The 12,794-nt window shown below is 41.7% G+C and overlaps 1 long non-coding RNA gene across 1 annotated transcript; it reads left to right on the top strand.

The window, feature by feature from the left end:
• The first annotated feature begins 954 nt into the window (after window positions 1-954).
• LOC106046408 (uncharacterized) lies at window positions 955-12,069 on the top strand. Its single transcript, XR_001213225.3, has 3 exons — window positions 955-988; window positions 3,054-3,177; window positions 11,521-12,069. It is a non-coding gene; the product is annotated as an uncharacterized lncRNA (long non-coding RNA).
• The last annotated feature ends 725 nt before the right edge of the window (window positions 12,070-12,794 follow it).

The following is a 12,794-nucleotide window of genomic DNA, read 5'->3' as shown; positions in this document are numbered from 1 at the left end:
GTTTGCAGAATGGCCCTGTGCTACATCTTCCCTGTAACATGCTCATAATTACTTTCTGGCCAAGACATGGTCCTTTGAAACTAAGCAGATGGTCCTGGTACCCCACTGGCCCCTTCTCTATAAAAAACAGTGCTGGCAAGTGAATCCTTTGTAGATGGAGCCCAGGACAGGGCACTCACGGTGACAGCTGTGGGACCAGCTAACCCTTGACTAATGGGGCATTTGTGATGGCTCTGGTTTCTGAAGACATTGACAGGATTGGAGCCACACTGACAACCCTGGAGGGAGGTCTGGTATTTCATACACACTGTCCAGTACATCATTTTTACATTTGGGGGTTATGCATGGATGCACATGATCTGGTCTCTCCCTAACCATATTTTGAGCCTTCCTAGTGCTTGGCAGTGCATGTACATTCTTTTTATATGCCTTAAAAAAGAAATTAAACCAAAACACCAGACTTGGAAGTGGAGGCCCGCAGGACCAAAGCCATGGTGTTGCAAAGTAACTGTGATAAATAAAATTCTGTGATTCCGTAAGTCTGAGACAACAAAGTTTGTGAGCAGCACTCTTTCTTCTCCCTGCCAGCTCTCTGAACTGCTGCCCAACAACCAGGTCCTTCTGTCTGGCCACCTGTCATGAGGTGCTGCAGACTGAGCCATGGCCTCAGAAGAACTTGTGCACTGTCACTGGTTTTGCCACTTAGAGATGGTTAGCCTTTGCTAGTCAGTGGCTTGCAAGAGGGCTGCTGCCTGTAAGTAGCAGAAAAAAAATGTATTTCTCATCAAGTGAGTCAGCAGATAGGACAGAAAACTGCCCTGCCAAATGAGAAAATGATATTTTAAAATAGGCAATACCTCAGAGGAGGACCTGTTCTTTAGGCTTTGTATATGTGCCTTTAAAAAATGTGGTGGAAAGGCAGCCTGGAACTCTCTCATTGTTATGCAACTTGCTCCAGGTGTTGCTGAGCCTAGTTTCCTGATCTCAGGTACTTAACATTTGACGCCTACTTGCTAGAGCATTTGGTTTTATTCTTTTACCAGAAGATAAGGTACTGGCTTTATTCTAGTAGGAGTATGACCTCTGAAATTCTGCCCATATGTAGACACCCACCTTGACCAAGTTTGTATGGTTGACAAGATGTGTCTGTGCACATTAGCCAAATAAAATTTCATGCCTTTCAAATACTATTTCTACATAGAGTCACCCTCTAGTTGAGGTCAGGCCTGCCTGATCTCTCTCTCCTGCCAGCCACTTGGCTCAGGATGTTAAAGTGAGTTCCCCTAATTCATCAGATGCCAACTCACTGAAATAATCAATGTCTTAACAAGAACTAAGCTTAAACTAAACACATCTTGGAAGTTATTCTTCAATGCATTACCTCGGTTATTTATAAAGTGCTTTTCTGTTGACTTATTATTTGTTCATGGTTTTCTGCCGCCCATCTATAACTACTTGCACTTCTAAAATTAGAATCTCCCACATCGCATTAGAAAGACGTGAGTTTTCAGAACAATTGATCTGTTAGTCATTTTTTCAGTGCTGTTCTTTCACTTTCTACTCTTCCACATAGACCAGCATAAAACCTACACAACAACTATGGACTGTTCAGGGGAGCAGGGGTAAGCTAATATTTTTCTACTATAAATCCAAGTAAATCTCCTTATAGACCAAAGTGGGGCTTTTCAGAATTCCCTTGAGATTAACAAATGCAGCATCAGGTTGCCCACGGAGGTAAGGACACCCAAAAAGTTGAGAACAGCCTTCCCATACACTTCATAAGTGTCAAGAAAGTTGAAGCTCAGTCACTTCTGCTAATGTCAGTTTGGGCACCATGATCAACTAGAGCGTCTCAGGCCACAGAAACTTAAAGGGCTTTATACGCTAAGTACATCACTCAGAGCTTCACTCCAAGTGCTATCAGCAGCCAGCTCAGCCCATGAAGTATTCAAGTGCTGTGCTCCAACAAATTCATCATTAAACATGCAAGATGCAAGAGCCCACTTTTTAAAGGTTTCAAATGGTCTTATGCAGTTCCTTGCCTAGAGAGCTCCTTAACAACTTTGTTCTTGAAGTAATAGAGGCCAAAGGATGACAGCAAAACCCCTGCTATGGGTGGCCAGTTGAAACTTACTGGAAAACAAAACAAAATGACTTCTCTGAGGCAATTTTCATGCAATTAGAATAAAGTCCTATTTGTGATATTCAAGGGTGCTTCTCAAAGAGCTCTGAAAACTGTACGTTTATCCAGCTTGTCCCAAAACTTGCTTTACTTTCTAGGGAGATAGGGATGCAAGATAGTATATGCTCAGTGATTCAGTTTTGTGGTCATTGAGTCACACATACATACAGCACTCCTCTCCCCAAAACAAAGAGCTTTGTTTACTGTCATTGGGTTCAGACAGCACTGTCTGAGATCAAACTACAGCTCTTGACTTGTTCAGATAATCCTGAACGATTTGGGAAAGTGGGTGAGTGAAGAAGAGGAGAGTGGGTGAGATGATCAAGTCAAGGGTGGAGATTATGAGAGGTGCATTATTTTAAGGAAATATTCACATGCTGAGTAATAAGGCCATTGAGGCCTCCAGATGGACATGGCTCAGTAGCTCAGAGCACTGCATAGGCCAGATGTCTACACCTGGAAAACTGCTTATTTTGGGCTACCTAAGCAAAGATGTCATCCCTTGGGCTCACAGTAAATGGCGTCAAGACATCTAGAAAATATCAGCTGCATCTCACTTGTGAATCGCTTTTAAAATACAAACAGAACTGGAAATGGTAGCTGATAGAAAAGCAGAGACACACACCTCTCCCATGTTTTCAATATCTGTATCTCTGAAATAAAAAGGCTAAGGCTTTTGGATATAACCTGTGATTTCTCTCAGCTGTTGAGCTACCAGTGATACACACTGAATGCTTCAAAGCACAACTATAATCTCCATTTGGTGTCAAAGGTTAGAGGATAAAGAAGGAGAATCACGTAAAGGAAACAATACAATTTCTAACTATACTAACATCTTGGCTGTGTACACTTGTTTCTTGTTATACTGCAGCCATTTCCGCATGGCAAGAAGTTTGTTGAGAGCTGCCATTACCACTGCCTCTGCACCACAGAACATCGAGGTGGCATGTCAGAGCTTCACAGGCACCTGGGGCTGTTTGTTCATCCACAGCCAGGTGAGACAAGAGGGTTCCCCCATCTGGCAGAGAAACATGGCCCAAATGCATCTTTTTTCATCATATCTAAACTATGCTTCCTTATAAGCACATCTCTTTGCTTACTAATACCATGGTTACAAGCTAGTCCAGTGAGTATAGCCAGAAGGCCACAGAAAGTTATCACTAGCTACTGCTGGCTCCAGGAAACAGGCAACAGTAGGCTTCGAAATACTGGACATGTGTGACAGTTTTGTTATCTCTGAGCTTTCAGAGATTTGATTCTGAAATATTTAATTCTTCCACAGTGGCAAGGGGTTTAATGAACAGGATGTTTCAGAAGGCAACGAGACACCATGGGATAACTTTCACTTACTGGTAACAAAGTTTACTGCTAATGAGCAAAGCTCTAAGGTTGCAAGCCCAAGTTGCAATGGCAGCTGTACTCTTAGAGTCCCCGGGGGAGATAATATCTTTGCCAGCTCTTCTTTGGCTTTTACCATTCCGGAGGCTTCACTTTATTAGCAGAAAATTGTACCTACTTTGCTATTTTCCAGCATCAGAGAGCCAGTCAGTTATTTGCTGCACCAGACATATCCTCCATGATACAATAAGACAAGTGAAAGTTAGCTTCTATTTTTCATATCATTTATATACTGTGTATAAATAAGATGCAGAGATAAACACTATATATGGGAGTGTTGATTGAACCCCACAATGGTGTCTCATTTTCATGCACATGTGACCCCATGTTGGCTGATACTTCAGGCTGCTTGCAGTAATTCTTTCCATCGTATTGTTGACAGCTCCGTTTCTGGTTTTTGCATAATAGCCTGGATTAGCAACTACTGCTTGGGATTCTCAACATGTGTCTGGCCTATGATTTAAGGAGACAGATACTAATACAATAAAAGCCAGAAAGAGAATAGTGTGGCAACAAAAATTGTTGGCACTGCTTACATGTACAAAGAGTGAGAACCACTGTTGCTTCTTCTGCTGCATGGAAGAAAATTCACATAGCTGAACATGAAGTGTTAATTAAAGAACAAGGAGAAACTGGATTTTCTCCTGGACTGATCAGGAGCTCTTGGCCAAAACAAGAACACACACACGCATCCCCCCCATCCCCAGCTATAATAGTCCAACTGGCCCGTTAAAAACATTTTATGAGAATGCTTAGAGTTTGGTCACATCCAAGTCCTACACAAAGTCTTTGGCTAACCAGTTTATCATTTGCCCATATGCTATCTATTAGGGGGCTTGCACTGAAATGCTTGTGCTCCCTGGTTTCTCATTTCTACTCCATTTCAAAGCTTCTTAATTGCAAAATTCTCCTGCTCTGAGGATTTGAATTTCAGTGTATTTTAAAAGAATGAAAAATAATTGATATCAAGTGATAAAGGATTCCTCCTGAGACTCTTGGCCCACAAGACTTACATGTTATTCATACTGTCATTGAGTCCAATGCCTTTTATATTGTTTTGAGTTTTGAAGTGGAGCAGCACGCCTCATAGCCATTTTCACCACGCATGGCTCCTATCTACTTTCACTGCAAAGAAAGATGTATTGCAATTTCTTTCTTATTCTTCCACACATTTCTGGTGACAAAGACAGCAATGATCAGAAGAGGGAGGCTTATCATTAATGGCCAGTATAAAAACTAATTGTTCCTGTTTTGGCTGATGCTTTAGAAAAATTAGACCCACCAAAGGACTCTTTTTTCCAGAATGGAAAGCTGAGAAACTTCTCAGATAACTTTATACTCCTCCTCAAACAAAAGTCAGAATTTCAAACCCAAAGTTGTGATTTGCTTACGTTTACTTTCTGGGCTTTTCAGGGCTTCTCCCACAGTGAGAAATTTAACAATTCCCAGGACTATGAAAACAGAAGGATTTTACTGAGTTATATCACATCCAACTGATAATGGCAGAATTTCAATTCAAGGGAGTCATTTTTTCCATTTTAGTGTCCTCCTCTATACAACACCCCACCCTTTTCTAAAGACTTGCCAAGATCTCATTCCTTCCATCCAAGCTGCTCCAAGAAAAAATGGAAGTAGCTATTTTCCTCTGTAAAAGCTGACTCGGGAGAAAACATTCTCGTTTTTAACATGGCATACAGCATGCCATCTTATCAGGAGCTGGACCAAATAAAACAAAACAAACAAAACAAAATAAAATAAAAGTCTTTGAGACATTCGCTTTGTTCAATACAGTTACAGAGACCTTCAAGACAGCTTAAATCCAATCACTGACGGGCAGTTTTTTTCAGAGGGCTCTCATTATCTGCCTTCCATTTGATCTCATACTACTTCAGACACAAGCATTTCTGCACGTCCACCAACAAATTTAGACATAGAAGGCACTGTCTCTGGGAGCTGTGGTAGTGGGAAGATGAAGAAGGACAGCTCATTAATTTTATTCAACTGTTGCAACTCAGTGTGAAATTTAATGCACAAAACAGGGCCCACTGTGGAAAACACTCTTAAAACAGCCATTAGGTTTTGCATCATCACACAGAAACATCAGGTTACTAAGAATCAGGCCTTTTCCTTTCAAGCAAGCTGAGGTAGCCACTGTAAGGAAGAATACACATTTTTGGAGGAAGGCATTTCATTGTTAGCCCATATAACCAGCTCCACGGAAACAGCTTTTTAGATATGGGGTCTTTCCTTCCCCTTCTCTCTTCTGCAGGCCTTGTAGGAAACTACATGGGCAGTGCCTGGCTATGAACACTTGGGCAGCCTAAGGTGCCTCTGTTACCATCCTCTCCTCCAGGGTGAATATTAAACCACGGAGCCCGGCTCTGTGTAGTCGTCTTGCTCTTTTACCTACTGCTGTAACAGCCATTCCTGCCTTTCCAAGGACAAAGCTGTGGGTGAGCAGAAAGCTATGTCACAAGCTACCCTGGATGTCTGAAATGTGATAAACAAAATAGCTTATCTGATATCTGCCTCTGTAGAAATGGGTGCCTGAATAAATGACCGGCTGCTCAGAAGCACAAAGCGGCACCTGTCTGCTCTCAGCATTATCTGGAGTCTTGGGGCACAGGGGCCTCAGAAAATTAGGGCATTTATGGGACTTTATGGGCAGCAACAAAACTTTTGCCAACAGTTGCCAAGACTCCAGCACTTACCCAGGGTATGGGTGATGTTGAGGCTTGCTAAGCCTACAAGCTACAAACAAAAATAGTGCTACAAGATGTCTAGAAGGGCATTTGGCTTGGTTTGTTTGCAGAAAGGAGAAAGAGAGGAGGAATAAAGAGCATGAATACTTGTTGGCACTTATTTTCGGAGTACTAGCTTAATCAAATTCAGGGAAATTCCTTGTTTTCACATGACAAGTGAGACTAGAGACACTGGCAAATTAGAGTTTGTCAGGACCCAACTTACAAATGGCAATTCATTGACATTTACAGACTAAACCTCCTATTAAAGAGAGCCTTAAGCATTGTATATTCTACAGTTTATGAATACTTTTTGACCTAAAAATATGCGCTATTCTGAAATGGACACTTGTTTATGCAAGTTATCTTGATCACTAAAGAGAGATTCCTGTTCCTACACAAGAGATTTGTGCCCAGATATGGAAACATGTCTGCCTTGGGTTGCTGCTCTGTCTCCTGCTGCAGCACAAAATCTCAGCTGCTTGAACACAAAACGTTTCTTAGGCCAGCTCTTACCCACATAAGCACACGAACACCTTCTAACACTACAATACTAAGCCACTATGTACGTAAAAATAATAGGAAAATAGGTTAGTCGTGATATTGCCACATTAGCTCTTGAATTTCCTCTTCTACGAAACTGTAAACTAGACTAATAAGGTTAACTTTGCTAGGCTGTCCCTATGATCTTGAACCCACTCCTGCCTGCCCCCTCATCTTTTGCTGCAGTTTGGCTACCAGCTCTGTCGCCTGGCCAAATCGGTAACATAGAATTCCTTTTGGGAGCAATGGTCATCTGCTCTTCTCCTCCCAGATACTGAAATCTCCTCCTGGCTCCAAAGCCACTACAAATTCAGGCTGTCCTGCATGGTCTGTGATTTTGTGATTTACATATCATATGGCTGCTCTTCACACATGAATGCCTTTCATTTCACATTCAGCAAAATTCATAGGCTAAAACTTTGTCCTTTTCTCCCACGAGAGGAGAAAGCAGATCAGAGTGCTCTGCAAGTAGAGAGAGAAGGGTGGGGGAAAGAGGTAAAAAAGTGGGAAGAAGGGAAAGACAAAAGGTATTACCCTTCTTCAATCACACTGAAGTATCTGTCTGCTTTGGGGAAATATGCGGATATGTGAAAAATTGAGAGGAACTGTTCATGACTTTTATTCCATTGTTGCAGATTGTGTGTGCAATTTAGCTAATTCATAAAAGAGGACCCACTGTGGAAAACATTCTTAAAACTGATATTATGTCTAGCATCTTCTTACAAAACATATCTGGCAACTAAGCTTTGGGCCTCTTCCTCTCAGGGAAGCTGAGGTAGCCTGTACAAGGAAGAATATACATTTTGGGAGAAGGTCTTTTCTTGGTAATAGTCTGATGCCTATGGTCATCTGGTTTTGTCAGTTCACTGGGAACCAGAAGTGCTCAGAATGGACATATAAACCTCACACTTCCTTTTTTTTAATAGAGTAAGTGACTACCTTATGGTCACAGCCTAAAAACAGGGTAGGATGTTTGAAGCCTGGTACCTTCCCTTCAGTCAGTGAGGGCTGAAGATGGGCATCCCTTTGGGATTTGCCCAGCTGATGACATGCACACTTTGACAAGCCCTGCTCTGCCAGCTTACCCCAGCAATCTCCAGCTACACTGCTCAAAGACCTTTCCAAGGCTGAAGTGCCAGTATAAACACTTAGTTGTGCACTTTCTGCTGGTGTTTGGAAGAGAGAAGAAACATCACTGCATGAACTAGACACAACCCAGAATTCATTCAGTTATTTCAGCTATTTATTTGTTTTTAATCCAAGCTGGTGCTTCATTTCAGGAAAGCATCTGGAAACATTTGTTTTCAAATAAATTTGTTTTTAGACTAAACTTTGGATGACAAGCTTCTGAATGAAGGGAGCTTTTCTAGCAATTTGTAAGAGAACTGCCAGCAGATGGTAAAATATATTGTTAGTTATAATTAGAACAACATAGACTTAGACAATAAAGTTCGAGCTCTTGGGCTGTACCTGGTTTTGGTTTGGCAGGAAACTTCTATCAGAAAAAGCTGTTTCAATGTGAGGCTGAGTGAGGCACTGCTGATAAGCCCATGCTATCTTCAAAGACTGACAGTAACTACACAGCCTTGCTAAATGGAAAATTCAACCCCAAATGGAAATAGCCTGGGTGTTCATAGTCTACTGTGTTAATAAAACTAAACCAGACAGACAGATGCTACAGAGATGAGCAGAAGTGTCTGAAACCTCGAGGTACCATTGGACAAAAGGCACAAGTCAATCTGATCTACCTATCTATTTGTAAAGTGCCAGGAACTCAGAATGGATATACCGATGCCGTCGTAACATTAGCGGGTAATCAGTTCAGCCTTTGATAATCAACCAACAGAGCCATTATACCAAATTAATAGATCAAAGTAAATCTGTAATGTATAACAGGAAAATAGTTATTAATGTCACTGCAGAGGTTAATCTAAGTCTTGTGGGTGGTCGGGCTCTGCATCTTTCCACGTCAAGAAGCTGCTAATGACTGTTTTCTTTACAAGCAGTTCATCCTTATGAACCTCCTCTGATGAGCGTGCTCACTCAAGCTTTCTCTCCCACAATGACTTTTGCTGACTGATTTGAAAAGGAAATGCGTTTCAGGGACACAGGGCGCAGCGTTTGGGGGGCTTCCTGCTGGCTCTGTGCAGCCCTCTGTTCCCTCTGTGCATTTCCCTGAGTTGAGCCAGATGGCGGTGCGGCACTCGGGCAGCCAGAGAGCAGATGACACACTCACGAAGCACGGTCAGCTCCAGCACGCCGTGCAGGTGCCAAACTGAGTTCCTCAGAGTCAATCCTCTTGTGGCATTTTGAGGTTTGCTCTAAATCTGCAAAGGAAGGAACCGGAACATAGTTGGCTGTGATTTGTCTGCAGCCTTAGAAAGCTGATTAATATTTTGTTTGGGAGTAAGATCTTAATGCAGTCACTCTCAGCAGCTTTCTGAGCATCCAGCTCTTTTTCAAATGTTCCAGCATAGGATATCCATGACATACAATCTTACATTAACAAAATTATATTATCAAGCTTTTTAATATTCAGAGAAGCAATGAAATTCAAAGCTACCATCTGTACATCAAATTGTAAAAGGCACGAAGCCATGAATTGCATTTCGTGCTGTTTTATATCCTAAACTGTGTCAAATCACAAGACCTTCAGCTATGCCTTAGCAGGGATGACTCTGCTCTGGAGAGGCATGAGAATTGGTTGTACCAGAGGGATTTTATATTTAAGTTTCTCTGTAGTTTGGGGATTGCAAAGATTAAATGATGTTTTGGAATCACCTTTTTCCTGCCTGAGGTGTTCAGTCCAGTACCTTGACCAGACACTGCATGCTGATTGTTCTTTTTTGCATACTTGGCTAGTTAGGAGAAAAACAGGAATATATTTACCGGAACTTTCCACATACATTAATTCTTGGCCAGAGCTATAGCACAAGGAACAGCATAATCCAAACAGTACTTTCAGAGAAAAGTCTGAAACCATTAGAAAGGGGCACCTCTAATAAAGCTGGCAATTTAATCCATATCAGCAAGTTACCTATAGCTGGGATGTAAATGTGTCATTGCAAACAGTCTAATGTGAATATTTTAGTCTCTGGGTCAAAAGCATTAAGGTTTATATTGTCTTCAGAAGTATAGTGCATAGTTCAGTCTGCACCAGCAAAGGGATCACTCCCTTTCAGGTGAGGGCATAATGCATCCTCAGCCTATCCTTCACAGCAGATAAGGAGCCAGAGCCGTCTCAGAGCCCTCTCAGAACTGCCTGACACAATCCAATGAAAAATGCAATCTAGGAACCCCTGCTGTGAAAGTGGCTTGTTTTGCACAATAGTCTTATGAAAGATGGCATAACGGTTGGGAGTTAATTCCTGGTCTTCTATAGCCAGTGGGGTTTTAACCTTTAGGTCCTTGCCTGCTTCCTGGTGCAATGATGTTTTTCCTCAGTAACCTCACTGCCTTTACTCTTCATCCAACAAAAATTTGGAAATTCCAGCCTGATTTCTCAAGACCTCCTTAAAAGTGACTGAAGCAAAATCCCCAAGTTGGAGATAATCATAAATGCCTTCCTGCCTGCAGAAAGGATTTGCTCAACTTAGTCACACAATAGTTCATGCAACTTGGCTACTGGTGGAACCAACAAAAGGGAAAAGTCAACCTTTGTAGCAGTTTAACTTAGAAAGAAAGAGAAACTGTTGGAATGTATCCTAGAATGGTTATGCTGTCTGACAGGGTCCTATACATGAACATGTGCCTCGGTTGACATGCCCTGGGACAACATGCTCTTTACCCTTGGGCAGACAGGTGATAAATGCAAGACTGCGCTTTCTGCCTTTTGGTCAATGCAGTGAGGCGCTGCACCATGCTAAGGAATGTGATCGACTTGGGTTTTCTGGAGTACATTGAGCAGACATGAATCCACACTGTAAACCTTGGCTCATCCCAGCCAAGACAATTTAATCCCTTTAGAGCTTTCTGATGTTTCTGTCTTTTGTCTACTGGAGAACATCACCCTTTCAAGTCCCAGGCAGAAGCTTCCCAGAATCTCAGCAACATTTCTTCCCTCTCACAAAAACATCTTCCCACATGTCTGGTGTGAGGAGAACCAAGTATTTTGTTCCTCATCCTTTCAGTTCCGTTTTTAAATACACAGTTGAACATGTGCTGCCATTGCAGATCCAAACACCACTTCAACACATACTGCTTCTCAGATTCAAAACCATCCATAGCAGACTTTGGGATACATCCATGGAAGCTTGCCAACTCTTAGGTAAAGGTGAAATGAATTTTATAATGGTTCTTTTGGGTGCTTTGAATGGTTTTGATTAGAACTACTTAAGCTAAAAGGATCATTCCCTTATATTTTAGACACTGCTACTTCCTCAGAAGAGATTTAGAACATATTTTCCACATATACATGCCTATGCTTACATTGGAGAGCTACATATCTTCTATATGTCTAATAGAAACAGACGTAGCTGGCATTGTCTTAATTCCCAAGCTGTTAAATATACCAGACTCTAGACAAACAAAGATTGGTACTTTGGAACATGTGCATAGAATTAATCAGATGTCATATTCATCAGAAAGAAGCCAGGGCCACAAAGTTTGGATTCATGCTGCAAATTATACTTGAAACTTGATGGTTCATTCCTGCAGGCAAAGGGACGACTGCAAAGATCGTTTGTGCCAGAGTTTGACAGAGCTCCCTGATGGCTTGCCTGGCCAGCTTGGAGGACCCAAACTGCACCGGGGGGAAAGCAGGCAAGATCAAAGAAGGAAGGCTGGTTGTGAGAGAGCAGCTGAGCACGAAACCTCAACACTGCCAAATCCAGGCAGTCGACGTGGCAGGATCTGTGCAAAAATGTCATTTACTTAGAACTGTGAAGGGAGATAAGTTCAATGTTGTTCCCATTTTCACTCTCTGGAACCTTAACTACATTTCTTAGTGCTGTGCTTAACAATGTTTTGTGCTTTAGACACTTCCAGATAAAGTTTACGTTTTACTCTGAGTTATATGCGTGTAGCGCCCACTACCTTGTGGAAATGCTCTTTCCATACATCCAGTTTACAATTCAGCCCTCATTTTAAGATGTAAAAGATGGTTTTCTTACCATCCAGAAATATTTTGCGCAGTGCAGAATTCAGGAAACTGAGTTACACAACACATAGGAGACAAATGTCAGCATGACCCTGAGGATGCACTTTTAACAGGAATCAGAGATATTTTAAAGCAAAATTAACAGAATGGAATCCTGTGGAGTGACCTAATGGGGCAGCACATGTTTGTCTTACAATGTGACCTTCCGGCTTTGGAAGTTTAAACAACTTCAGACATTTTCACTGGCCTTGGTACTCAGCTTCTGTTTTCCTATGTCAGTTCTCTACAAGCAGCGCAAAGTATTTCCATTGATGATGGAAAAATGGTGATTTTTCTTCCCTGTGACTTTTTCCCATAATATAAAAAATGCCATTTGTTTAAAAACCGAGAGTGAGAGTTATTTATTTATTTATTTCTGTTTAGAAACCAAACAGAAACAAAAGCCTATTATGTGATTGCGTACTGAATGCATTTTAACTGTATTTACACACGGGATGGGAACTGCCAAAACTAGACAGGTAATAAGTGCACTGAGTTTTCAGACAGTGCAAAGCTGAAGCACAAAGAAAGAGGACAGGAATGTAATACTAAACAACTCCCAGGAGAGGCTTACGAATGAAGATGGTAGGATTAGAGGACAGAAGAGGACCAAGTAACCTGAGGCTTATTTTTCATCCCTCTTCTCCCCCAGTCTTCCTCAGGAGGAGGTTTCTGAAAGTTTGAACACACTCAGACCTAATGGGACAGGATTACGAATCAGATCTTGCATCTTGTTCCAGGGAATATCTATGATCTATGGAGCTTACATGAGTGGCCCCACACATAACATCCT

Source organism: Anser cygnoides, chromosome 2, assembly GCF_040182565.1.
Source record: "Anser cygnoides isolate HZ-2024a breed goose chromosome 2, Taihu_goose_T2T_genome, whole genome shotgun sequence".
NCBI classification, from domain to species: Eukaryota; Metazoa; Chordata; class Aves; order Anseriformes; family Anatidae; genus Anser; species Anser cygnoides.
The sequence above is the reverse complement of the archived record's forward strand: the minus strand, read 5'-3'. Positions and strand labels throughout refer to the sequence as shown.